Source organism: Balaenoptera acutorostrata, chromosome 3 (genome assembly GCF_949987535.1).
Source record: "Balaenoptera acutorostrata chromosome 3, mBalAcu1.1, whole genome shotgun sequence".
NCBI lineage: Eukaryota > Metazoa > Chordata > Mammalia > Artiodactyla > Balaenopteridae > Balaenoptera > Balaenoptera acutorostrata.
This window is the reverse complement of record NC_080066.1, coordinates 132,561,874-132,586,889: the sequence shown is the minus strand read 5'-3', so window position 1 is coordinate 132,586,889 and position 25,016 is coordinate 132,561,874. Positions and strand designations below refer to the sequence as shown.

General features: G+C 41.0%; 1 long non-coding RNA gene across 1 annotated transcript; it reads left to right on the top strand.

Moving 5' to 3' along the window:
* Positions 1 to 8,989: 8,989 nt before the first annotated feature.
* On the top strand, positions 8,990 to 22,607 carry LOC130707622 (uncharacterized). The gene is made up of 3 exons (XR_009007563.1): positions 8,990 to 9,060; positions 13,058 to 13,157; positions 15,564 to 22,607. It is a non-coding gene; the product is annotated as an uncharacterized LOC130707622 (long non-coding RNA).
* Positions 22,608 to 25,016: the final 2,409 nt, after the last annotated feature.

The window sequence follows — 25,016 nt, the reverse complement described above, 5'->3', positions numbered from 1 at the left end:
TGCTGCATTTTATAATGTTACATGGCTTAAAAATTATTTTCAGGGACCTTCTGAGTAGAGCACAGTATAAGATAGGAAGGTCTTGACCTACTATTTTTTTTTTAACATCTTTATTGGAGTATAATTGCTTTACAATGGTGTGTTAGTTTCTGCTTTATAACAAAGTGAATCAGCTATACATATGTATATATCCCCATATCTCCTCCCTCTTGTATCTCCCTCCCACCCTCCCTATCCCACCCCTGTAGGTGGTCACAAAGCACCAAGCTGATCTCCCTGTGCTATGCGGCTGCTTCCCACTAGCTATCTATTTTACGTTTGGTAGTATATATATGTCCATGCCACTCTCTCACTTCGTCCCAGCTTACCCTTCCCCCAAACCTCTAGGGGTTATTCTCATTCCATCATCAACCAATAAAACTCCCCATTCATACTGAATACTTGCCCTTGAGAAATTTACAGTTGAGTCAGGGAGGCCGATTATACATATTCAAAATGGAAAATATAAGTGTAATCCCAGTGTCTAAAGCTGGTAAACACAAATGTGATTCCATGAACACACATATCCAAGTCTTCATGGCAATTGACTACAAATCCTATTTCTTCCAGTCTTTCTTCCCAAATAAATCTTGGGGGGTTCCCAGAGATGCACATTTGTGTCTAAGACCCAGTCTTGGTTATTGAAGCAACAGTGGGTGACAAAGCCAAGGTTCTGCGCTCCTGGTTTTTTTTTTATAAATTTATTTATTTTTATTTATTTTTTTTTTTGGCTGCGTTGGGTCTTCGTTGCTGCGTGCGGGCTTTCTCTAGTTGCGGCGAGCGGGGGCTACTCTTCGTTGTGTTGCGCGGGCTTCTCATTGCGGTGGCCTCTCTTTGTTGCGGAGCACAGGCTCTAGGCACACGGGCTTCAGTAGTTGCAGCATGTGGGCTTCAGTAGTTGTGGCTCGCAGGCTCTAGAGCTCAGTAGTTGTGGCACACGGGCTTAGTTGCTCCACGGCATGTGGGATCTTCCCGGATCAGGGCTTGAACCCGTGTTCCCGGATCAGGGCTCGAACCCGTGTTCCCTGCATTGGCAGGCAGATTCTTAACCACTGCGCCACCAGGGAAGTCCCTGTGCTCCTGGTTTTGACAGCCCCTCAGAGGTCTCTCTCTGATAGTGGAACGTGGCTCACCCAGCATGGCAACCGTCAGAGCCATACATGTGACCACCACCAAGAGGACAGCTGGATTGTCCCTTCCCAGGGTTGAGAATACTTCTACATTGTTCTCCATCTTTGCAGGGGAGGGAAACCTCTTTGCTCAACAAATTCTTGTTGCGCATCTATTACATGCCAGGCACTATTAAATCTAGGAACTTAGGGGATAGTCCTCTTCTCATGAAACTTATGTTTCTAGTGGGGGAGAGAGAGACAATAAACAAGCACACAATTTTGTAAAAACAAACTCCTAAAGAAGCAGTTTACCATGAGGGCTTTAGTCACTTTTTGATGCAGTGTCATCAGTAAAGGGCAGAGAAAGACAAACATGTATGAGAATAATAACAAATATTTTAAAAAATTAGAACTGATTTTGTATTCAATTTTTAGTCAGTCTAGATCCAATCAGGAGAATAAGTCTCAAAGGATTGGTTTGATCAGTTTTAATTAACCAAGTGACTTTTATCTCCTTTATTGATTCACTGTTTTGTCCTTTTTGATGTATTTACCCAAGCACAATAAAATACATTAAGTATTATCAGACTTCATCTTGGATGGCCAGGAAATAGTCTAGGGCAATTTTATTTTTTAGAACTATTTTAGGCAACAAATTTATTCTAGCTTCTTGAGCAACTCAAGTTTGCATTTTTTTACTTGATAATAGGTCCATTGTCAAGATAAATTATGGAGCTTTTATTATAGTTCAGGAATCCTGTGTAAACCAATGAAATCCACTATATTGGACAATTTTTGGTAAGTTGTCATATAAAACTCTTGATAAAATATGAGCAAATGAAAGGATGGCTTTGAATACTTGGAAAGACTAGATTGTCCAAAGAATAGATCACATTTTGGTATGGTAAGGACAAAAAGGCTGTTTCATTAGTCAAGAGGAATAGACTCAAGAATAGCCATTGTGTTCTGTTTAATGGAAATAGGTACTAATAACAGTTTGATCTTAATTGGTCTAATTGTGGAAGACAAAATCCCTGGGAGAGTTTAAAAAAATCATGCAATGATTCTGCATAGCATTTTGGGAAAATAATTGGACCAGTTTGCATAATTAGTCACGTGTCTCCTTGTTTTCTGATGTCCTTGGATCCCTTTGAGTTTCTAAGAAATATCAGTAACAGCAGCTAATTGGTAAGGACCTAGAATCCCATTAAAGAATATAGATGTTCACTGAGGCTGCGCGTCTGGAGCCTGTGCTCCACAACAAGAGAGGCCGCGATAGTGAGAGGCCCGCACACTGCGATGAAGAGTGGTCCCCGCTTGCTGCAACTAGAGAAAGCCCTCGCACAGAAACAAAGACCCAACACAGCCAAAAATAAAGAAAGAAATAAAAAAAAAAAGAATATAGATGTGTCAGAGTTTACATATATAATATATATATATAAAATATATATAATATATATATATAAAATATATATAATATATATATATATAAAATATATATATATTTTAGTGAGTTTTGAGGCTGTATATCAAAAGTAATATTTAGAAAGTTTGATGGTCACTCCAATTCTTTGAGAAAGGCAAATTTAGTTCGGAGACATTCATGGGAAAGGAAGAAGTTAAGAGGGCAAAAGAGATTAACACAAAAGAATAGAAGTAAAGAAGAAAGAGACAAACAATAAATTTCAAGTTCAATGATAAGGCCTTTGACCCAACCATAAATGTTCATCCAAATGTATTAAAAGGAAACTGTCTATACTTGATGTCACCTTTTTCATCCATCGAGGGTTGGGAAGGAAGCTGATAACTTGCAGAAATTGTCTGCTTCTGGAGGCCTTTTAGTGAGCCTAGGGTCAGATATACAGTAGTCTAGATTGGAAGATTCAGATGGAGATCCTAAGTATGTTTATGGGCAAACATGTCTGTGATGTATGTGTTGGAACTTAAGAACACTATTTGTGGTTAAGAACACCTGAAATGGCCCTATTCTGTGTAGTTTGAAGGCTGGCTTTCATTGTAGTCTGTTGGAGTATATTTGGTCTCCTAAATCTGTAACATGTGGTGGTGAATTCAGCCAAGTACCTTTTAGAATTGCAGCTCACATCTGTTAGACCTATGACTACATATCAACCTGATCATGTCTGACAAGGCCAGAATGTTCCAAATGGAATCTGTCAGAGGGAGGGTCAAGTTGAGTCTCACAGGGCTTTATGGAACAATTTTATACAGTGAGAATTTATAGGCATTTTGACAGATAACACTGAAATGGAAAATTGGGATAGTTTTGATTACAAAATAACTCATTTTATGTTTCCAGAATGACGTGTCAGTGACATGCTTCTTTAAATATTTCTTTAAATATTTTAACTGTAAAGTGACATTTAAAAAAATCATCCAGTTCTCCCTGGATTATGATAGTTATAGATAGGGCAAAATTTGATCACCTGTTGAGCCTCTCAGGTAAATTTTTTCCCACCCATAATTTTGTAAAGTCTGAGCCAATTTGACCCTCCACTCCCACTTGGGTTTTTTTGTTTGTTTGGTTGGGTTTTCTGGTGCATAAGTAAAAAGGCCTGGAGAGGTAGCTTGGAAAGGCATGAAAGGATGTGAGAAATTTTTGAAATAGTATCTTTTTTTTCTAGTGGAATAAATTGTTAAATTTGAGTAAGTCCATTTTATTCAGAAATCAGATTGAACAACTGTCTTTTAATGGTAGTAACACCAATAAGGGCTATTTGTTTTGTAGAATAGTAGGCAGGTGTGTTTTCTTTTAGAATGAGCTTCAGTCTGAGTTACTGAGATTTCCTTTAGATGTTAGATTGTTTACAATAAGTAGATAATTTAGTTTTTAAATTTAATTTATTTTTTAAATTTTTTATTGGAGTGTCCAAAGAAGTTAGAAAAGCCCTTTTAAAAAAATAATATGTCAAAATCATGAACAATGTAAACTTCACACTGTCTTAATTGTGGCATACTCATGTCAGAGCTCTCTGGGGAGAATAAGCTACGGGTAACCAAATATTTAGAATCTATTATTCATACAGCACTAAATATGCATTGGTTATTCTTAAGATGTAGTGATCACCAAATAATATCATGTTAGGGTTGTCATCAGGGTCAAACATGAGCCAATCAGAACAGGGTATGCTTAGACCAGATTTGCTTATATTAGGAAGGAAAGGTAGGGTTACTGGGTTTAGATCAGAGCAGCATTTAACCGCGTGTAGGAAGCAGACAACACAAGAATTTTATAGGTGATAATCAAATGGCCTAAAGTGTTGCTTATTGTTTGGCTGCCTCTAGCAGATAAACAAGGTGGATAAGCCTTAGATGAGAGGTTGAGAAAAACATAAGCAATGGGCTTATGATAAACTCCTAGTTTTGAATAAGTACCCTTAAAATGTAACCTTGTCCTGAACGCACAATGCGTGAGAAGAGGTTGGCATAGGTTGAAAGGTTCAAAGTAGGGGGTTCGTCTAGTTTTCGCTTAAGAAAGGAAGAGGTTCATTTGGCATCAGGATTCAGAAAGTGGGCACTGACACAGTGGTTCCAGTCACTTGTAGAGTTGACAGAGCTAATTACAATATGAAGAGCATGAGCCATGCCTTATTATTTTAGTATTGCTCCTCTCATAAGGTGAAGGGATAGATCTTTTTGGTTACCCAGGGACTATCTGGAAAACCTCAAAGATAATTTAGATGTAAAAGAATATTAACAGTTTTTTAGTAAAATTTGATTTTGGGGTTTAAATTTAAGAAAGGTAAGAAAAGGAGTGTATCTGTATCAGGGGGTGTGATAGGAATAATGATGCAGCATTTGTAGGATGATATGGAGTGGAGAGGGTCTGCGGCGGACATATGTTATGAACATATCGCGGTAGTCCAGTCATGAGGTGATGAGGGCCCAAACAAGAATCTGTCATTGACATATATACACTACCAAACGTAAAATAGATAGCTAGTGGGAAGCAACCACATAGCACAGGGAGATCAGCTTGGTGCTTTGTGACCACCTAGAGGGGTGGGATAGGGAGGGTGGGAGGGAGGGAGACGCAAGAGGGAAGAGATATGGGAACATATGTATATGTATAGCTGATTCACTTTGTTATAAAGCAGAAACTAACACACCATTGTAAAGCAATTGTACTCCAATAAAGATGTTAAAAAAAAATAAAAAAATAAAGTGTACTTGAAGAGAAAAGAAAAAAAAAAAGAATCTGTCACTGAGACTGGAAAGGAAGGAACAGACGTGCAGCGGCAAATGCAGTGAGAACTGGCAGAACTTAGTGACTGTCTGTGAGGGGAGGCACAAGAGCAGGTGAAGATGATGTCTAGCTTTTGATCTTGGGTCACTGGGAGAGACAAGGGAACCCGGGACAGAAATGCATTTGTAGTATGGTGTAGCTGCGATTTAAAAGGCAAGGAATTTTTTTTTTCTATTTCTTTAATTTTGTATCTATATGAGGTGACGGATGCTCGCTAAACGTATTGTGATAATTGCTTCATGATGTATGTAAATCAAATCGTTATGCTGTATACTTTCAACTTATACAGTGCTGTGTGTCAATTATACCTCAATAAACCTGGAAGAATAAAAACCTTAGAATTTCCTAAGTGGAAAAAAATAAATTTAAATACATAAATAAAAATAGCAGATTTTCAAATTGAAAAAAATAAAACCAGGCAAGGGAAAAGGCAACTGTAACCTTGTAAAGGAAGCAATAGAAGGAAAGATCTGTGCTTTCTTATTCATTCATTCATTCTGTATCCACTTCATGCCACAGTGGATCTGAAACCGTTTGTAAAATTACATAGAATATAAATAGATGAGGGAACTGGCAGATGAGAGAAACAAGCATAGGAACTATCAAACCCAGATGTGATATTAGCACATAAGTTTACATACTGTAGACACTACCCTGCACGTTACTAGGTTTATAATGTAAATTTGGCTCTAGACTTCTTAATAACCTGTGCAGGGACAGAAGCACTACCAGTAGAAGATTCCCAGTATCCATGAAAATGAATGTACTGTTTAGTAGGAGCGCAGCTTTTCATGACACTGACCTGTGAATGTTTTCCTCTTGTTCACAGAAAGAGGACACAGAGATGTAACAGATGATGTAGTCTCCTGCCTGATCCCTACAGGGATTTGTGATGGAGCAAATGCATTAATATATGAATGCTGCCGGCCTGTCCCTCTGCCCTGCTTTAGGGAGTATTTTGGCTTTGTTCGTTCAGTTTCTTTTCCTCATCCACCATGTAAAGACAGTTCTGCCTTTGCAGACTTTTTTTTTTTTTCTGGATTTTGTGGATGACTAATTGAGAGGAAAGGGAGAGGGATGGGAAGCCAAGGCGTATATGTGAACTAAGGTTGGGAGAGGGATTCTTTAAGGAGGTTCTGGAGGAGAGGTCGGCTTGGAGGAGCCATGAGGCATGAAAGACGCACAAGGAGAACAAAATGGTTTTAAGAAACGTTCCTGTTGATTATATATCTCCTTCAAAAGGCTTGAGAAACATTAATCAGGGATTGTTTCATTTTGGAATCACAGCTGGTTGTTGGCATTTCTTCCATGGATGCTGGCACTACTCTGAGACTGCAGGATGTGGATCCTTGTTTCATTATGGAGATATGGGGAGGCTGCCAGGTGGGATGGTGGACCTAAAGCGCTGCACTCCTGCCCTGGGCTAGACTGACATCACTGCAGATCTGAGCTGAGAGCACACTTTCTCTCTGACAGTTAGACCAACAGCACAGGTGGCCTTGAAACATTGGAACAGGGGCCAAAGTTAAGACTTGATCCACTAAGAGTTGCAAACTAAGGGATAATGTACTGGTGTGTGTTCATTAAATAGAGGTAGCCTCATCAGTAACAAAACAAGAAGGCTCAAGAAATGGCAACTTGTTGGTTTCCAGGTCAATACAGATGAATGCCTTTCTTAAGACAACTCCAAGAAGTGGTATAGCCATATCCACACTCTGCATGGTTAGGTTTGTCCCAGTGGCACATATGATTATAGGACATTGCTTTGTGAGGACTGCAAAAAATGAGTATTCCTAGCCTCTCCTTCCTATACCTCCATCCCACCCCATAGAAAATTAGGGCTTTGGCTGATTAGTTTTTCCTCCTTCCCTGTTTTGTAAGCAGGGTCCTGTCTTTGGGAGACCAGTTCTTCTGAGGTTTCATAATGAGAATTGATAGGGAAGGGAGTAGGATGGTGAAGGGCTAGGGGTAGGCTGGTCAGGACAAGTCAGGAGTTTTCTATGGATTTGGGAGTTGAGAGACTCTATAGGAACTGTAGACATGATTGTCAAACATAGGTGGCGTTTTTTTCTGGAAGCTTTATTTATTACTTTTTACAACTTTATTGAGGTAGAGTTGACATACAATAAACTGCACATATTTAAAGTGTACTATTTGATGTTTTGATATATGTAGACACCCATGAAATTATCACCACAATCAAGATAGTGAATTTACAGATGAGATTTTAAGAAATATCCTGTGAATTTTGTCTTGCCTTTGCTCTATTAAAGAAACAAATGTTAATGAGAGAGTTTTCATTATTTCAAAGTTACTTTTTGGTTGCCAAACTATGTTTCTGTGACCAGGACTCCAGTCAGATTCTGGGCCATTGCTTCAGCAGGGTTATGTTTAATACAGAATTTAGATGGCTGTTTCTTTAACATTCTTCGATTGAAAATATAACTACAAAAAGTAACTTTATGGCTGATGGGTGACTTGGGAGAGGGAAAGAGGCATAACAGTACAGCCATGGTTGCTGGACCGTCTGTTTGAGCCAAGGGCAGAGTTTCTAATCTCTAGTAGAATGACGGATTATGTGTCTTTTGGCAAGCTCCATTCTTGTAGCTGAGCTTTGGATAAGTCCTGGACCACAGAGAGTTGAAACTTACAATATTTAGCAAAAACTTGGAGTTGCGATATTCTGGGTTGTTCTTTAAAACCAAATCCAAATACCTTGGCAATCAGTAGAGGCAAGGGTAAAATTATGATCTTCTTATTGAAATTAGGGAGACTGACCAGGAGAGTTGTCTGGACAGAACCACAGCAGAACCAAAATCATCCCCAGGAAATAAGTTTGGAGTTACTCTGACTTATAGATGAACAAGAAAGACTCAGGACTCTGAATATCTGTGGCATGGAACAAATCATTTTAGATTAGAAAATTTTAAAAGAAGATAATATTCATTTCCCACCAAAGTCATAGAAAAATTTAAATAAAATTCTTATACAACTTCTGATTCTAAGCATGTACCTTTCTGGTTTGCTCTCCAGTATAAATTAATTGTACATGGAATTCCCAGCTAAACCACTTAATTTGACTTACTGCATCAGGATACTTTCAACTGCGAGTAGCAGAGACCCTGACTCAACTGGCCCAAATAATAAAGTTATTATCCCATTTAACAAACCCACAGGTTGAGCAGCTCCAGAGTTGGTTAGTTTAGTGACTAAAAGACATCATCAAGAATCCAGGGTCTGCTGGGGGAGAGATGGCTATTAAAACAAAATCAGGGTTCTGCTAACAAGGAAGAAGGGGGAACAACTACATCTGTCATTCAGAATTATGGGTAGAATCTGATTAAAATTGGAAACATACACCAAAGTTGATCATTTTTATTAAGATTCATTCTTAAGCCATTATTTCTGGCAAAAATCTATTAGCAAGACTAATAGTCTATAAAGACCACTCCTAGTACATTGCAGTAAAGCCATATCCTTTGTATAGAGAATATGTGTTTTAATTCTTAATAGCAGGCATTTAATCATTAGAATTAAAGTTCAAAAGAAGGAGACATAGAACATCTCTCTTTTGCAGTGCTACAATGTTTATCTGATCAATTAGAAGACGAGTCTTATCAACCCTGACCCTCAGGATCTATTAAGGTATGAGTTTTGTGTGCGTATGATTACCTGGAGGCTCCGTACTGAGCTCATTCAACCTAGCCCTTTCAGGCTCATGGCCATAGAACCATGGGCTAAAGAACAGTCAAAAGCAACTGCTAACAACTTTTGTCATTCCTGTCTTTATAAGGAAACAGAGAGCAGGATCAATGTCAATAGCCGTCATATCAGACACCTGCATCAGGCCTTACCTGGTCTTGTTCAAGCCCCCCTGTGGGGGCCAGCACTGCTGTGGGCTCAGGCAAACTTCATGCAGGTGCCCCCTGCCAGCGCTCCCCCTTCTCTATATGTTGTACCCCTCTTGTCTCCAGCCCCTTAGCTTCCCTACTGATGCTGAGCTGTGGGACAGGCCCTGTTTGGTACTCACACATGCAGACCTGAAAGTGTAGAAGGAAGTAATGCTCCACGGGGCAAACTTTTGACCTAGAAGAAGGGAACTGGTGGATAAATTCGTCCTCCTTTATCCCTACCCCACACACAGCTTATTTCTTGGCTTTTTAAATAAGGACAGTCCTGAGAGTATCAAAGCATCAGTTGAATTTAATGGCACAAAACTCTATAAAGTTTCCTTCCATTGGCTCTTCTTCTTCCTGCCTCTCTCTCCTTGTCTCTCGTGCCTGCTTCCTGAGCATGCATCCCTAATAAAGTAGGGACATAGAAAGCAGCTTTGGGCTCTGCTTTCTGGGGAACTCAGGTTAAGCCAGTAGAGTAGCTAGACCTAAAATCTACCTACTCCTTGTATAAAACATGGGGTTAAGAAACCCAGTCTCATAATTAATAATGGAGAAAAGAGATACAGAGTTTAGAGGAGACATTTAATAAATATATCTAACACATTTAATAAATAAAAATTGTAGGGCTTCCCTGGTGGCGCAGTGGTTGAGAATCTGCCTGCTAATGCAGGGGACACGGGTTCGAGCCCTGGTCTGGGAAGATCCCACATGCCACGGAGCAGCTGGGCCCGTGAGCCACAATTGCTGAGCCTGCGCGTCTGGAGCCTGTGCCCCGCAACGGGAGGGGCCGCGATGGAGAAAGGCCCGCGCACCGCGATGAAGAGCGGTCCCCGCACCGCGATGAAGAGTGGCCCCCGCTTGCCGCAACTGGAGAAAGCCCTCGCACGAACCGAAGACCCAATACAGACAAAAATAAATAAATTAATTAATTAAAAAGAAAATCCTTAAAAAAAAAAAAAATTGTAATTTGGGAAGATGAGAAAAATTCCTTATTTAAAACAGGATAGGCTAAAGTCTGGGTTCTTCTAGGAAGGAGATGTAGATTTAGGAAGATGGGGTGTGTCCTCTTTATCTTTTTAGCTCTTGCACCTCCTTTATGCTGACTGTAGAGTATATGCTCAATGGACACTTGCTGAATGAAAGGAGGAGAGAAAGTGATGGAGATATTTTAAAGTTGTGCAGAGGAGGTATGGTCAGAGGGCAAGTTGAAGGCAGGGAGTCAAGAGGAACAGGCGTGTCTCTAAAATCTGCCAGGCTGGGGCTATGAGCAAATCTGAATCTCTAACGCCTCATGGTATTGGACTTTACCTACCTGAAGGGAAGCTGTAGGCCAGGGGACTTGAGGTACTCCATTTCTGAGCATCTGTGATCTCGATTCCTTCTCTGTAGAATGAGAGCATTGAAGGACATAACCTTTAATGGATCTACTCATTCTTAGTATGCTGTGATTCACTTCTCTAGGCTTTTCAGAGAGGGGGTCGTGGGGAGGCAGGAGGACTGGGCAATGGGAAAAGCCTAGGTCAGTCTCAGTGGTGAATGTTGGAATAAGCAACCAAAGAAAGGGTTCTGAGTAGCAATTAGGACCCAGCTAAGGTTGTATGAGCACAGCCAGGCCCGGCAACCTGAGACTGTGAATGGAAAAGTCAAGGGCTGGAGAGATCCAGAGAAGGCTGATGATGCTGGGAGGCCTACAGAGTCGGACCCTGGGGTCCAGCCTCTGCACGGGACGAAGTGAATCCAGACGGAGGTCAGTGTTCCTAAAAAATGGAAGGAGAGGGGTATCGCCATGTGGGAATCTGGTTCAAGGTGAGCTTGAAGAAGCAGAATTCCAACAGTCAGTTCAGAGGAGGAGACTCGAAGTTTAAGGTCTTGGACTCGAAAAGTTGCAGACTGGGAAAATTGCACTCGGAAGGAAGTAAAAAAAATCTGAGCTCCAGACACAGTCAGTTAACAAGCTATGCAACCGTAGAAAAAGGATTTCACCCCTTGGAGTCCTGTCCGTGGAACAAAGTGCAATTTTAAGGTTCTCTTTGTCTTTCATCTTCCATGGTAGTGGGACAGTGGTGGTACAGCTCGTGGTACTGTTGTGCCGGGGAAATTCTATATAGGAATAAAGAGGCAGCTGTCCACAGAAAATCTTGATTTTACCCTGCTAGAGGGGACATCAGATGCATTATGTGCTCCTGACGGTCCCTCCAGCAGAAGCAGGAGACAGATGGTGGGGATAGAGAGGAAGTGAGAGACTTCGCAGAACACTGACCTGCAAGGGACCATCCTTTCCACATCCTTACTTCATGAGCTCACGGGGTGTGGCTTCCAGGGCTCCACCAGTGTCCTAAAGTCACGTCTGTCCTCCTTTTCCTGCCCCACCCCTGCATGCCCTGGCAACAGAGTGAAAGATGAATGGCCCATCGCCCAACTGCCCAAAACTGGACTGCCCTGAGCCACTGCAACAGGCCTCCACCAATGGCATCAGTAGGAGGGGGACCAGCTACTCCCTTCATGATGAGGGACCTGGAAGAAAGGCTTGGAAGTGGCCAGGAACACCAACCCTGTGGGCATCTGGGCCCTTCCTGCAGTATGGCAAGGGGGACCTCAGGCCCAGGCCCTTCATCCACATGCCTCTGGACCATAGATTTTTATATTTTGAATATTCCTTTCTCTGGACTCTCTGCATTTGAATATTTGGAAGCCTGTTGCATCTCAAGTTTTTAGCTTTTTTTTTTTTTAAACCAAAAAGGATGAAAGACTTAAGATTGTCTAAGGAGGAAGATTGTCTTGCTGGTGTTGCATCAGATCCTTTTCTCTGGGGGAGGCCTGCTGTTGCAGCAGCCTGGGGTGGGTTGAAAAGATTGTAACATGTTCTGGCTTGGGGCCCAACATTGTTGAAAAATGCTCAGAGGAGACTCAGAGCACTTAGATTTTTGGCTTTAAAACTGCCTTTGTTTAGATGTTCAAATTTGTTTAAATATTTTCTCAAACGGAGACAACAAAAGAACTTGAATAGAAATTTTTTTCCATAAAACAAAGCCTTTCCTAACCTAGGCTGACAGACTCTTTACAACAATAATAACAACCACTCTTATCTATTTTTTGATGTATATTGTTTGCTAGGTCTTAGGTCCTGTTCTATGTGTTTCACATACTTTATCTCATTTAATTTTTTCAACAGTCTCCAAACTTAGTACTTTTATGCCCATCTCAAAGGTGAGGAAGCAGAGACTCAGATGGCTTGAGTCTACTAAATACCAGGGTGAACTAGTAAACTTCAGAGTTTAGGTTTGGCTACAAAGTCAATTTGTTTGACTTAAAAGCCTGGTCTCTATCTGTGGTATGCTGGCGAATGTCCAACAGCCGGCTCTCTGGGAGGGGAGGGGAGGTCTGCTTTATAGTGCTTGCCAGTTTCCTGGAGTGTAAATACCCCCAACCATGGCTGATTTCAAGCTACCTACTTGACCTCACCAAACATGGAGTTGGGAAGAAATACATAAAATAGACTCTTGCTGGTATCAGCCGCCTCCAGCACACCACTGCTTACTTTGTGTGTTATATTGTCATCAAACACATTTTGGAGCCTGGAGCAAACTTGTATCACCCACGATTTAGTGACAAGGTCCCCAGTCTCTCTACTCTTCATATACCCCTACATTTATTCTTGGAGGGGGCCTTCTTGGGACATTGAGGCAGAGTACTTACCCTGGCCAGACACTGCCCTAAAGGCTTTTCTCACCTAATTTTTCCTACAGCTATTTTGAGGAGACTGCTGTTGTCTTCCTTATTTCACAAAATGAGGAAACAGACGCTCAGAGTGCTCAAGGAATTTGGTGAAGGTCACACAGCTCACAGGTGAGTGAGGGGTGGCTAGACTAAGGCTGGACCTGAGTCTATGAATCCTGATGAACTTTTAGGGAGGAAAGGGGAAATAAATAAGAGGCTGGAGAGAATAATGTTTGCCAAGCAAGGTTGGACATAGATGAAGTTTTATCTATATAATGGAAAAAAAAAAAGCTATCATTCACTGGTATCTGGGTGATAGCAAACATCAGAATGATTGGCTATATTTTCATTTTTATGATCTGGATAACCTGGGAAAGAGCAATTGTGGTACAGTAAACATATGGAGGAATTGAAGGGTCTTGATTGAGTCCACCTTCAGCCACATCAGCTACATGATCTTGGACGTGTCCCTTGACCCTTCTTAGCTTTGACTGTCTCATTTCTAAAACAGTTGAACGGGCATCAACGGAGACAATGTAAGTGAATGGCGTTTATGATCCAAATGTTTACATAATATTAAGTTTGGGGGTTGAACAGACACAGCTGGACAGAAGGAACTTCCTTTTATTCACAGCCTTTGAGCTTTCAGGAAAAATGTTAAAAGTTGAGAATTAGCTCAATTATTGTATAATTTGGGGTTCAGTGATAAAAAGATGGTATATAATTTCTTTAATCTTTAAGGACTTTAAAAAATAGGTCCAAGATAAGTGTATTTTTCATGGAATTAAAAAAGTTGTGAACTTATGAATGAATATCCAGAACCAGTCTTCTCCAGGAGAACTGGGTCTAGTTGTGTTATTCTGTTTCTTAGACTGGTTCTTGCTGATTTTAAGTTTAGGTTAGAAAACCACCTGAATCCAAACGGACTAAACGGTTGTTCCTGGTCCCTTCTTAGAGCTGTCACCCTAAATTCACATTGCATGGTAATGGTAGGTATATCTAGCCAAAGGCTTATGAGAATTTTCTCATACATTGATACGTGCAAGTCACAAGCAGTCTTAGGTTAAGACTGATGCTTAAGGAATTAAATCCTGTACATTCTCCTTTGACCAGAAGGAATGTTGAGACAGAAAAGTATGGCTCTGTTTCCCCACGTATGCGATAAAGTCTGAGACTTGCAAAAGAGCTTAAGTAGTACAACTCGTGTAAGAAGAATTCTTTGGGTGTAGTTAGTATAAACAGAGGGTCCTTGGCATGAACAGAGCCTAGGCAGCTGCAAAAGATTTGCTTAGAAAACCAAAAGATTAAATACTCTTAGAAGAGAGAGAGAGGAAATACCCACTAAGGTCTCTGATATTTCCTTTTTCTTTCCTACTTCTCAATAGCCTTCTCAGATTAAATATGCCTACCTATGGCTATTAAAAAAAACAACAACCAAAAAACCAAAACAAAAAAACCACTTCTACTTAAGAATAATCACATTGGCAGCATTCCCCCCTAATTTCCTTAAATTTAAACAAGCATGGGGGTCTAAGTTTTAGTCACAAGAAATAAATCATTTACATTCCCTTGCCTTCATATCTATTCTTTATGAAATCATTCATAAAGGGACACTGAGAGTAACTTAACCCCCATGAGAATCTTATGAGTTAATAGGAGTGATTGACGCAGAAAGGAAGTACCCTTAAGTGAAATAATTACAAGTACATACCAAAATCAGTTTGTTTAATATGGAAAACCGTGGTGAGCAATAATACAATGTAATAAATTTCTTTGTAGTCTTGCTAGTCCCTATGATAGAGCAGCTACCCATATGCCAAGTTTCTTAAGACACATACGTGCAATTAACTGGACCTTGTTTTATATTTCCACATAATTCAACTGGTTACATCTCCGAAAATAGTCCTTATTGCTGCAACAAAGTTCTCAGGTCAAAGCTGGGAAATGTGTAATGTATAATTTCATCAGGAAGTTGGTACAACTTTAAAATTTTACTAGAATATAGTACAAATACTAATTGCTATTATGTTTAAAAATATGGGATTGTCAAAATGTGACTTTTTGGACTTAAAATCAGAAAAATTTCTATTTTATTAGAAAATATAGCACAAGACAATTGAACACCACAATGTGGAAAGCTATCCAGGATTCTTATTAAGTGATTAAAAGCAAGTTTTCAAAAAATACGTATAAAATGCCACCATTTTTGCACTTCTATAAATACTATATATGTTAGCATATACATGGAGGAATATACACTAAGGTGTTAACAGTAGCTATGACTAGAAAGTAAAATTATTAAAGGAAACTTTTGTATTCAATATAACATATTTCTGTAACATTTAAATTTTTTATAACAAGCATGTATCACATTTGAAACCAGGTAAAGACTGTTTTTAAAATCTGTATATACAGATGGCAAATAAGCATATGAAAAGATGCTCAACATTGTTAATAATTAGAGAAATACAAATTAAAACCACAGTGAGGGCTTCCCTGGTGGCACAGTGGTTGAGAATCTGCCTGCCAATGCAGGGGACACAGGTTCGAGCACTGGTCTGGGAAGATCCCACATGCCGTGGAGCAGCTGGGCCCGTGAGCCACAATTACTGAGCCTGCGCGTCTGGAGCCCGTGCTCCGCAACAAGAGAGGCCGCGACAGTGAGAGGCCCGCGCACCGCGATGAAGAGTGGCCCCCGCTCACCGCAACTAGAGAAAGCCCGCGCACAGAAACAAGGACCCAACACAGCAAATAAATAAATAAATTAATTAAAAAAAAAAAAAAACCACAGTGAGCTACCACAGCACATCTATCACAATGGCTAAAGTAAACAATAGTGGCAACATCAAATGCTGGAAAGGATGAGGAAAACCCGTATCATTTAGACATTGCTGATGGGAATGTAATATGGTACCACAACTCTGGAAAACAGTTTGACAGTTTGGTATACAGTTAAACAGACACTTAGCATATGACCCAGAAATTGCACTCCTAGGACAAAAGAATGAAACTTATTTTCACACAAACACCTGTACATGAATGTTTATAGCTGCTTTATTCATAATCAGCGACATCTGGAAACAGCTCAAGGTCCTTCAGCTATTGAGTGGATAAAGAAACTGCAGTACACCCATAAAATGGACTACTCAGCAGTAAAAAAGAATAATGTACAGGTACATGTACCAACATAAATGAATCTGAAATGCATTATGCTAAGTGAAAGAAGTCCAGCTCAAGTAGCTCTGTGATTTCATTTATATGACATTTGGAGAACGGATTAGTGGTGACTAGGGCTGAGAGGTGGGGTGAGGGAAGTGGATGCACTGGGCAATGTTTTAGGGTGATGGAACTTTCTGTCTCTTGATTGTGGTAGTGATCATACAGCTCTAAGCTTTTGTCGAAACTCATAGAACTGTACACCAAAAAAGCAAAATTTACTGTATGTACGTTTTAAAATAACTTTTAAAACAGAAAAATGTTACTGAAAGAAAAAGATCTAATTAGTGTTTTATGAGAAAAATATATATTTCTTCACAAGTCTTTATTCATCCTGTAAATTTTCTGGGTAGAGTTAAGAGAGACTGCTTTTAAATTGACAAAGGCAGTGGCCAAGTGTGAATGAACTGTGATTCTCTTGCTACTTGAGGAGGGATTGGGAGTTCAGGGCCATCGCTTGCAAACTCTCTTTATAAATGAAAACTGTATGAAGTGTAGGTCAATGCTCAGTTCTTCAGGAGTGGATGATACAGATGTGGAAGATGTACGTCCATTAAGGCTTTAACCCCCTTCACGCCTGAGCGTTGCCTTTCCCCCACCCACCAATTAGATGCAAAAGGTTGTTTCATCCTACTTGTCTTAAATTCCTATGCTCCTTCTTCCTTTTATTAAAACCATGAGTATAGAAGGCCCTTGAGGGCCACAGTAAGCAAGGTTCTCTCTCCTCTGACAGTTTCATGGACCCTAACTGTGTATATCTGCCTGGGCTCCAAAATGTACAATGGAATGCTTTGGTGGGCGGCGTGAGAATAATCTCTTTAGCAGTTAGCATGGTATTTGCCAAATATAAAGCAATGTTTTCAATTACATTTTTCCTTTAAGTTTGTGTGTATTATGGAAGGGCAATTAAAAAAAAAAAAAAGGAAAAGAAGGAGGAGGAGAAGGAGAAAACAACACAAGAAAATCTGCTGGCTTGAGGCCGGAAGGCTGAATTTTTCTTGGTTGCGCTCATTTCCCAGCTCAGCGTAGAGATGAGGCCTGTCCTATTCGCATGGCTTATTAATGAGTCACGCTTTGAGTTGTAAATAGAAGGGCCAAAACAGATCATTCCATGTAAGTAAGTCTTTAAAATGGCACCCTAAGTAATGGTTAGGATGCACCAGATGTTTTTAGTGAAGTCACCACTTCACAGAACCGCTTACCCAGGAGTCTCAACTGAAGGAAGCACCCTCCCCCAAATGCCTATCATTTTATTTCCCTTCTTGAAATAGAACACCTTTCCCCTCCCGTCGGAAAATAACATTGGGAAGCTACCATTCTGCTTATGTGATTCTGTTATTCTGTTTACTGTGGCTGCCAGATGCTTCAATTAAGGGCTAAAAGGTGGTCTTTTCAACCGAAACTACCAAGTGAATGCTTCCATGTTGAAGTCAAGGGAACAGGGGTCTATTAAGTCCTTCCCGTATACCTTGTCTTTGAAGAGATCATAGCCAGAGAGCTCAGCAGAGTACATCACCAGTGCTTTGAACTGATCTGAGAGAGGGTGCTTCTTCCCATCATCTCCGTTTATTGCCGGCATTGCGTGGGGCAGAAAGGGCTGGAGCTTTGGCTCCATGGTTGCTAGCCTGGGAACTTGAAACTTGATTCTCTTCCTGCTACGATGTGTGAACGAGAGACTGGAACTTTCTGAGTCAGAGTTTTGTCACACTAAAGCAAGGGGATTCGAGTACAGGATTTCTTGGGCCCCTTCTAGTTCCAAAAGGCTATGAGTCTATGAAATAAGAGGGGAAAAACATATGAAACCCAATGAGATCAAGTCAGTAATGGAGTTCAAGGATATATAATGCTCAGGACTGTTCCTGAATCATGAACTCACCTGTTTATCAGGATACTGCTCATTGAATATATAGAATAAAAATTAAAGAAGTGGCAAAGAGGTGATGAAAGATCCTATTAAAGGACAATTTAGAAGGATGGAGATGTTTAAAATTCTAGGACACATGGTATAATGATGTTAAATACTCAAGCTTTTGAGGTAGCCTGCCCAGGTTTGAATTTTAGCCTCGGTACTTGGTAGCTGTGTATCCTTAGCTAAACTGCTTTTCTGGGCCTCAACAGAATGTAAAAAATTCATCAGATGTAAAAAGAAATAATATTTTACTCAAAGAGTTGCCATGAGGATTAAATAAGGTAATGCATGCTGGCCTGGATCATGAAACACTTGAAGTAGATTGCCAGTACTACTGCTGCTACTACTACATAGAGTATATAGTGAATGATAATACTCCAGAACTACATAGAGCAGTGGATGGTGATAGTGGGACAGCACTGGTGGAGTGACTAAGGTACCAGCCTTGGCATACAAAGTCTAGGGTTTTAGTTCAAGATAACACAGAAGCAAAGAACGTGCCCACAAACAAATTCCACAGTGTCAGTGCCATTGGGCATGTACTGCCATTTACTAGCTAGGCAACTTTTGGCCATGTCTCCCGACCTCTCCAAGCCTCGGTCTCCCCTGAAGATACTAATGCTTGCCTCTCAGGATGTTGGAATGAACTGCATGAGATAATGCATGTGAAATCGTGCACTGTAAACCACAAACTCCTCTGCTGATGTAAGGATTGTTATGACCTAGTAAGATAATGAATGAAAACCTATGACAGAAGTCTTTCCAAAATGATACATCCATTTCTCTGACATGTCTTTGCTTTTTTTTTTTTTTTGATGACATCTACAGGAACATGTATTACTGATAGATAAAACAACTGTCTGTGGCGCTTTATCGTTTTTACCTGGTTTACATAACCTCCTTTCATTCCACAACCTGAAAGGTGCGTAAGCTATCTGTCTTCATCCTGACCGTGTGCTTAGTTCTAATCAGCGTCTTCCTCCCCAGCTGCCGTGGTCTGGCCTCTGCTCCTTCTCCTTTTCACTCATACCATGTAGTTATTATTGCAAGCAGATGTAAGAATAATATCCAACGCTCCTCTTGAATGGTAGGTCAAGGGAAGCCTTTGAACAAGGAAGGCGCATATTCAGGTATTTTAGGAAGCTTACTTAACAGCAGCTGAACTCTGATAGACTGGAACTTGTGGGCTAAGACTGGGTAGATTAGAGTGTTGTTTAACGACAAGGAGAGGTGGTAAGTGCCTGGACTTGAGTGACGGCAGGGAGGATTGGAAGGGGGCAAAAGACTGGAGACCAGGAGGCAGGAAGTAAATCTACAGAATTTTATTCGTTCAGTAAATATTTATGAAACGTTTACCGTGTGTCAGGTATTACATTAGGGGCAAGGAATACACCAGTGAGCAAAAAAGACAAAATCTTGATCTCTGTGAATCTGTGGTCTGTGGCATTTGTCAAGTAATTGGATGTACATGGAAAGGGAAAGCGAGAAGTCAAATAGAGGTGGCTGAGGTTTCGGCTTGAGTGTCTGGGGACATGGTGTCACAGTTGACAGCAATGGGAGGCAGGAGAAGGACTGGGTTGGTGTGAAAGGTGACACATTCGTTTTCAGCACAATGAACTTGGAGAATTGCTATAGAATTAAAATGCTTTCCTGAAAGGAAATGAGCTCAGGATTAACTCTTGGGTTCTGTGACTGGTACCATGTGATCTATGGGGAGGTGTACAGTTTAATCAATGTTTGATTCCCAGAGACACCCAGATTAGACTGGAGATACTTACTTATTCCTGGTCCTGAATTTTAGGAGGCATTTTACTTGTAAACCTTATATGAGAAAATTCATTAAAATAGTATCGTTAAATGTAGCTTTATAAAAAGATACTGAAATGTTTATCAAGTTGATTTTTCTCATAAAGACCTTCCATAAAAGTTGAAAGCATAAAATTAAATCTTAACTCAGTCAAGGTATTTTTTGGAAGCAGTAAGATAACATAACCCTACTGCATTGTTTTCTGACGACATAACTTAGTACAGGGAAGGAATATAGAGAATATATGTCCTGTAGGCTGTGTTTCAAATATCAGATGTATCTGGGAAACTACTGCTGAGGGTGGATTTTGGTTAATTTTGGATCAGATTCTCTGCCTGGTACCTGGCACAGCAATGTTCAGTGTGGCAAATCAAAAAAAGCTCTGGAGGCCACAGATATAAACTAACAGAGTTGGACTGCCTGGGTTTGAATTCTGGTTTCAACCCTTGCTGGCTAAGTTTTTGGTCAAGTTGCTTAATCCCTCTCGCCTCAGTTTCTTTATCTGCAAAATGGGCGTGTACAATGGATTAATGAACTCATTCTTATCCAGTCCTTAACTAGAACCTGGTACATTATAAAGGTTCAATTAAGGCTTGCCATGATTATCTTTGGCTTTATTAGCATTGTTCTGACTCATGCACTAACTTCTAGAGGAAGTGACAATGGCCAGCCGGTCACATGCGGCAGAAACAAGGTGATTCAATTCGGTAAGAAGCACAGGATGTCTAGGAAAGCAGCACAGATGAAGCCAAGGACAACAGCTTCTGGAAACACGGCCACAGCCACTACCCAACGAGACAGCGCACACTGAGATCACTCCTGGGCAGTCACTCAACTCATTAGAAGTTGACCAGCCCTTATTTATTCAGCATTGTGTTAGACAGCTGTGGGAGTCTTAAAGGAAGTGAAAAGCAGGACCTTTGAGGAACTTACCGTCTGGGTAGGGAGAGAAATCTTTGTGAAGGAGCTGCATGCTGATGTTATAGTAATTAAATGCTAACTTGTACTTGGGGTAGTCACAGGAGGAAAGGGAGCAGTACTGGCCTTTCTGCACTATTCTTTCTATAGGCATCTAATGCCATCAACCGGAATACCTTCAAATATAATCAGCAGTGGGAGTCTTGTCTACCAGCATAAAAGCCACACCTTTTAATTTCTACTTTCCCTGCAACAATCCAGAATATAATTAATATGTGAAGAAGCAGGGAGTGGGTTGCTTGGGAAAAAGTACAGGAGTTAAGAAAGATTTCTTTACAACACTTTTTCCCCCTTCAAATCAACAGTGGTTTACTAAACAGCCCAGAGGGTTGTAGCAGGTACTATGCTAGACCCATGAGATTTAGAATATGAGGAAGATCCGATCCTGCCCTCGAGCGCTGGTTCACATTCTAGTGGCCAGGTAGGACTGTCAAGGCCTATCTCTCTGTCTGTGCTCAGGCTTGTGGGAAAAACAGTCTGAAACAGACATTAGAGTGCATAAGAAAAAAGAACACAGAAGAGTGCCATTACAGGAAAACTACAACCGGGGCCCTTTCAACCAGATGAAGGGACAGACATAAAAAGGCCATTTCAGTATTTTCGTTGAGGAGCTAAGACAGGAGTGTGCCCAGGTGTCACAGCCACGCAGAGGAGAGGTTCTCTGCCAGAATTTGGGGAGGCTGCCCATGTGATGTGATGTCTGCCCTGAATCCTGAAGGGAAGGAGAGACCATCAGGAGACAGGCAGGGTGTTCCAGTCCAAGAACAGCATGACCAGAGGAACACCAGAAGCAAAATACTTGTGTAGACGGGGAACTAGAAACAGTTGGGTGTTGCTAAAGGTGTGAGCAGGAAGGGGCAGGAGATGACAGATGAGGCCAAGCCATGAGGGCCCTTCCAGCTTAAGATTCACCCTAAAGGTGAGGGAGAGCCACCAGAGGGTCTTAGACAGGAATATGTGGTGGTCAGATTTGTGTTTGAGATACACATAGAGGAAGGATTTAGCAAAGCATCTGTTAGGATTAGGTACTGCTGCGTGGAACAGTGCTTAAGCCAACAGGATTTGTTTTCTAAGTCTGGAGGTAGGCAGTTCCTCACTGGCTAAGACACTCACATCCTTGTTGTCTTTTTGCTTTGCTATCCTTTTGTCCTCACAGTGTCACCTCATGGTCAGAAGATGGCCCTCTGAGCTCAAAACAACACATTTGTGTTTAAGGAAGCAAGAATAGGGAAAGATGCTACTCTTCCCTTTAATCACCAGTGGAAAAGCCCTCCCAGGGACCACCATACTTTGAGGAAACTACTGGTGGTCAGGTCAGGACTATACTAGCTGGCCACCTCTAGCTGTAAGAGAAGCTGGGAAATCAGTGACCTTCTTACTTACGTAGTAGATTTGGGCGAGGGAGGAGGTTGGGAATAAGTGGTAGTTATTAGGTACGGTATGTAGCTAACCTGTAGTTTCTGCCACAGAAGCTAGCAGGTGGGAAATAGTGAGGACCCAAAACAGGGCAATGGTAATAGAGAGGGAGTGGATACTGCTGCCATTAACTGAAACTGAAAACTCAGAAATTCTGAGTAGTGGATCTCATTCTCTTAGATGTCGGTTTGAAGTATCATCCCAAGAGGATATTCAGCAGGGAGTTGGACATAAATGAAAAACTCAAGTGAAGACTTAGGGCTTGGGATATATTTGGAGGTCATTCAAATGTAGGGCATCCCACCTACATTGTAATGACCTTCAAATATATCCCAAGCACTAGGAATTTCTAAGTAGTGAATGGTTTTTCATAGGCCTAACATAATTTTCAATCAATCCTGAGTCTGTGGAGATGTGCGAATTTGCACAACTCTATTTTCTCTACCTGCTAGAACACCCAGCCTGGAATTTAATGGAGAGTAAAGTCATGTAGGGAATCACTGTGTGCAACAAGAACCAGAACATTTTCTGCCAAGGCCACCTCCAATACAAACATGTACACACACCAGTCCGTGCTATACATAGAACTTGGCCTTGAATACTAAAATCTATTTGCCATACCATGGAGCAAATGTGTTTTCATTCTCTTGATTAAAATAACAGGAAATGTCATCATTCCTGAAGTCATTGTATTTATAACAGAAATATAGCCACAAGTATATATATATATATATATATATATATATATATATATATATATATATAAAACTTTGGAGACTCTTGCCGAGGTCTCTTGGCAAGGCATCTGGTACCATCCGTGGCTTGGGATAAAAACTCCTGCACTTGAGAATCTTACCTCTCAAGCAATTACTCTAAAGATCCAAGCCAAGAGGACTAAAAATGTCTAGAGAAGAAGTCCTCTATAACTTCCAGCCTGGAAGGGCCTCTGCCTCTTTAGCTAGTCTGGCAGGTCACGGAAATTCTACTCTGGAGCTGGGGATACAAAAGAAATACTTTTTCAGTATTTACTTTGACCAGTGAAATAGCTATGACAGATTTTTTTCTTTTCACCAAGACCCAAAGTGACATTTTAAAGGAGAAACCACTCTTTGGGTACCATAGAGTCTTTTAAAAACAATATTAGAATAAGAGCTCAAAGGAGTGTCTGCTCAAGCACAGCTGTCCAAAGCCTCATATTTCAAAAAGAATTCGGCCACTTTAATGCAGACAGGAGTCAGGACTGCTCATTTCAGCCTCTTCCCTGTTGGATCTACTTACATCAGATTCGAACCTAGTGACAGCCTCTCAGTTCAAGGGCATTTTTTGCCCGTTTTGCTGTTAAATGCATGCTACATTGCAGCATTGCTCCTTTTTTTTTTTTTCCATATTTATGCTTTGTTTTTGCAACTGCTTATGAGATCTGTAAGGTCAAGGGTCACATCTTGCGCTCTGTTATTTCTTGCAGAGTTGTGTTTGTCATGGTAAACTCCCAGGAAATAGTTGCTGAATGGACGAATGAATGAAAGAATGACAAAAACTGGAGAGCAGTGGTAGGTGAGTCGCTAGGCAGCCTGGTAAAGAGGATTACAAAACTCAGGTCAGATTAGCAGGAAAGGTGGTGTAGGGACAAGAATGTTTCATCTGAGCTGCAGACATGGGTCCTAGGCCTAGGTTGCCTTGCTTGGCTTTACTCTTTCAACAAATATTTCTTTAAGGGTCTTCCAACGAGCCAGGCTGGAGTTGTAGCAGGCCCTGAATGAGACCAAGTCCCCTCCTCTAAGTGTTGTAGTGGTAGGGAGGGGGCTATGAGGAGACCAGGGATAGCAGGAGATATGATAATGACAAGCGCTGGGCACATGGAGCAGAGAAGGGGCTTCTATGTTAGACTGGTTTCCAGGAAAGCTTCCTGAAGAGAAGGGTTTTGATTCAATTCTTGAATAAGTTTTTGGCTAGATGAGATTGATTGGAAAAAACATTATAGGTAGAGGGACTAGCATGTGGGGTTGTCCAAAGCATATAATAGGAGGTTGCCTTTGAGAACTAAAGTCCCAGCTGAAAGGCCAGTGGTGGCCAGAGCTGAAGTTTGAGAGGTAGTCTTGAGCTGCCTTGCAGAGGGCCTTGTGGCAATGTGATTTAGAACTAAAGATCAGAGGTTTAGAAATCAGACAGAACTGAGTTCAAGTCACAGCTCTTACACTTACTAGCCATGTAGCAGTAACTGTTCTTTTTTTTTTTACCTAGAAATCAAGTCTTGATTTCTTTAGCACAGTGTCTGTCTAGCTCTATCACTTATCTATTGCTGCATAACAAATTATCCCAAACCATAACAGCTTAAAACAACACGGCTTTGGGCTTCCCTGGTGGCACAGTGGTTGAGAATCTGCCTGCCAATGCAGGGGACACGGGTTCGAGCCCTGGTCTGGGAAGATCCCACATGCCACGGAGCGACTAGGCCCGTGAGCCATAATTGCTGAGCCTGCGCATCTGGAGCCTGTGCTCCAGAACAAGAGAGGCCGCGATAGTGAGAGGCCCGCGCACCGCGATGAAGAGTGGCCCCCACTTGCCGCCACTAGAGAAAGCCCTTGCGCAGAAACGAAGACCCAACACAGCCATAAAATAAATAAATAAATAAAAATTTAAAAAAACCAACAACACGGCTTTA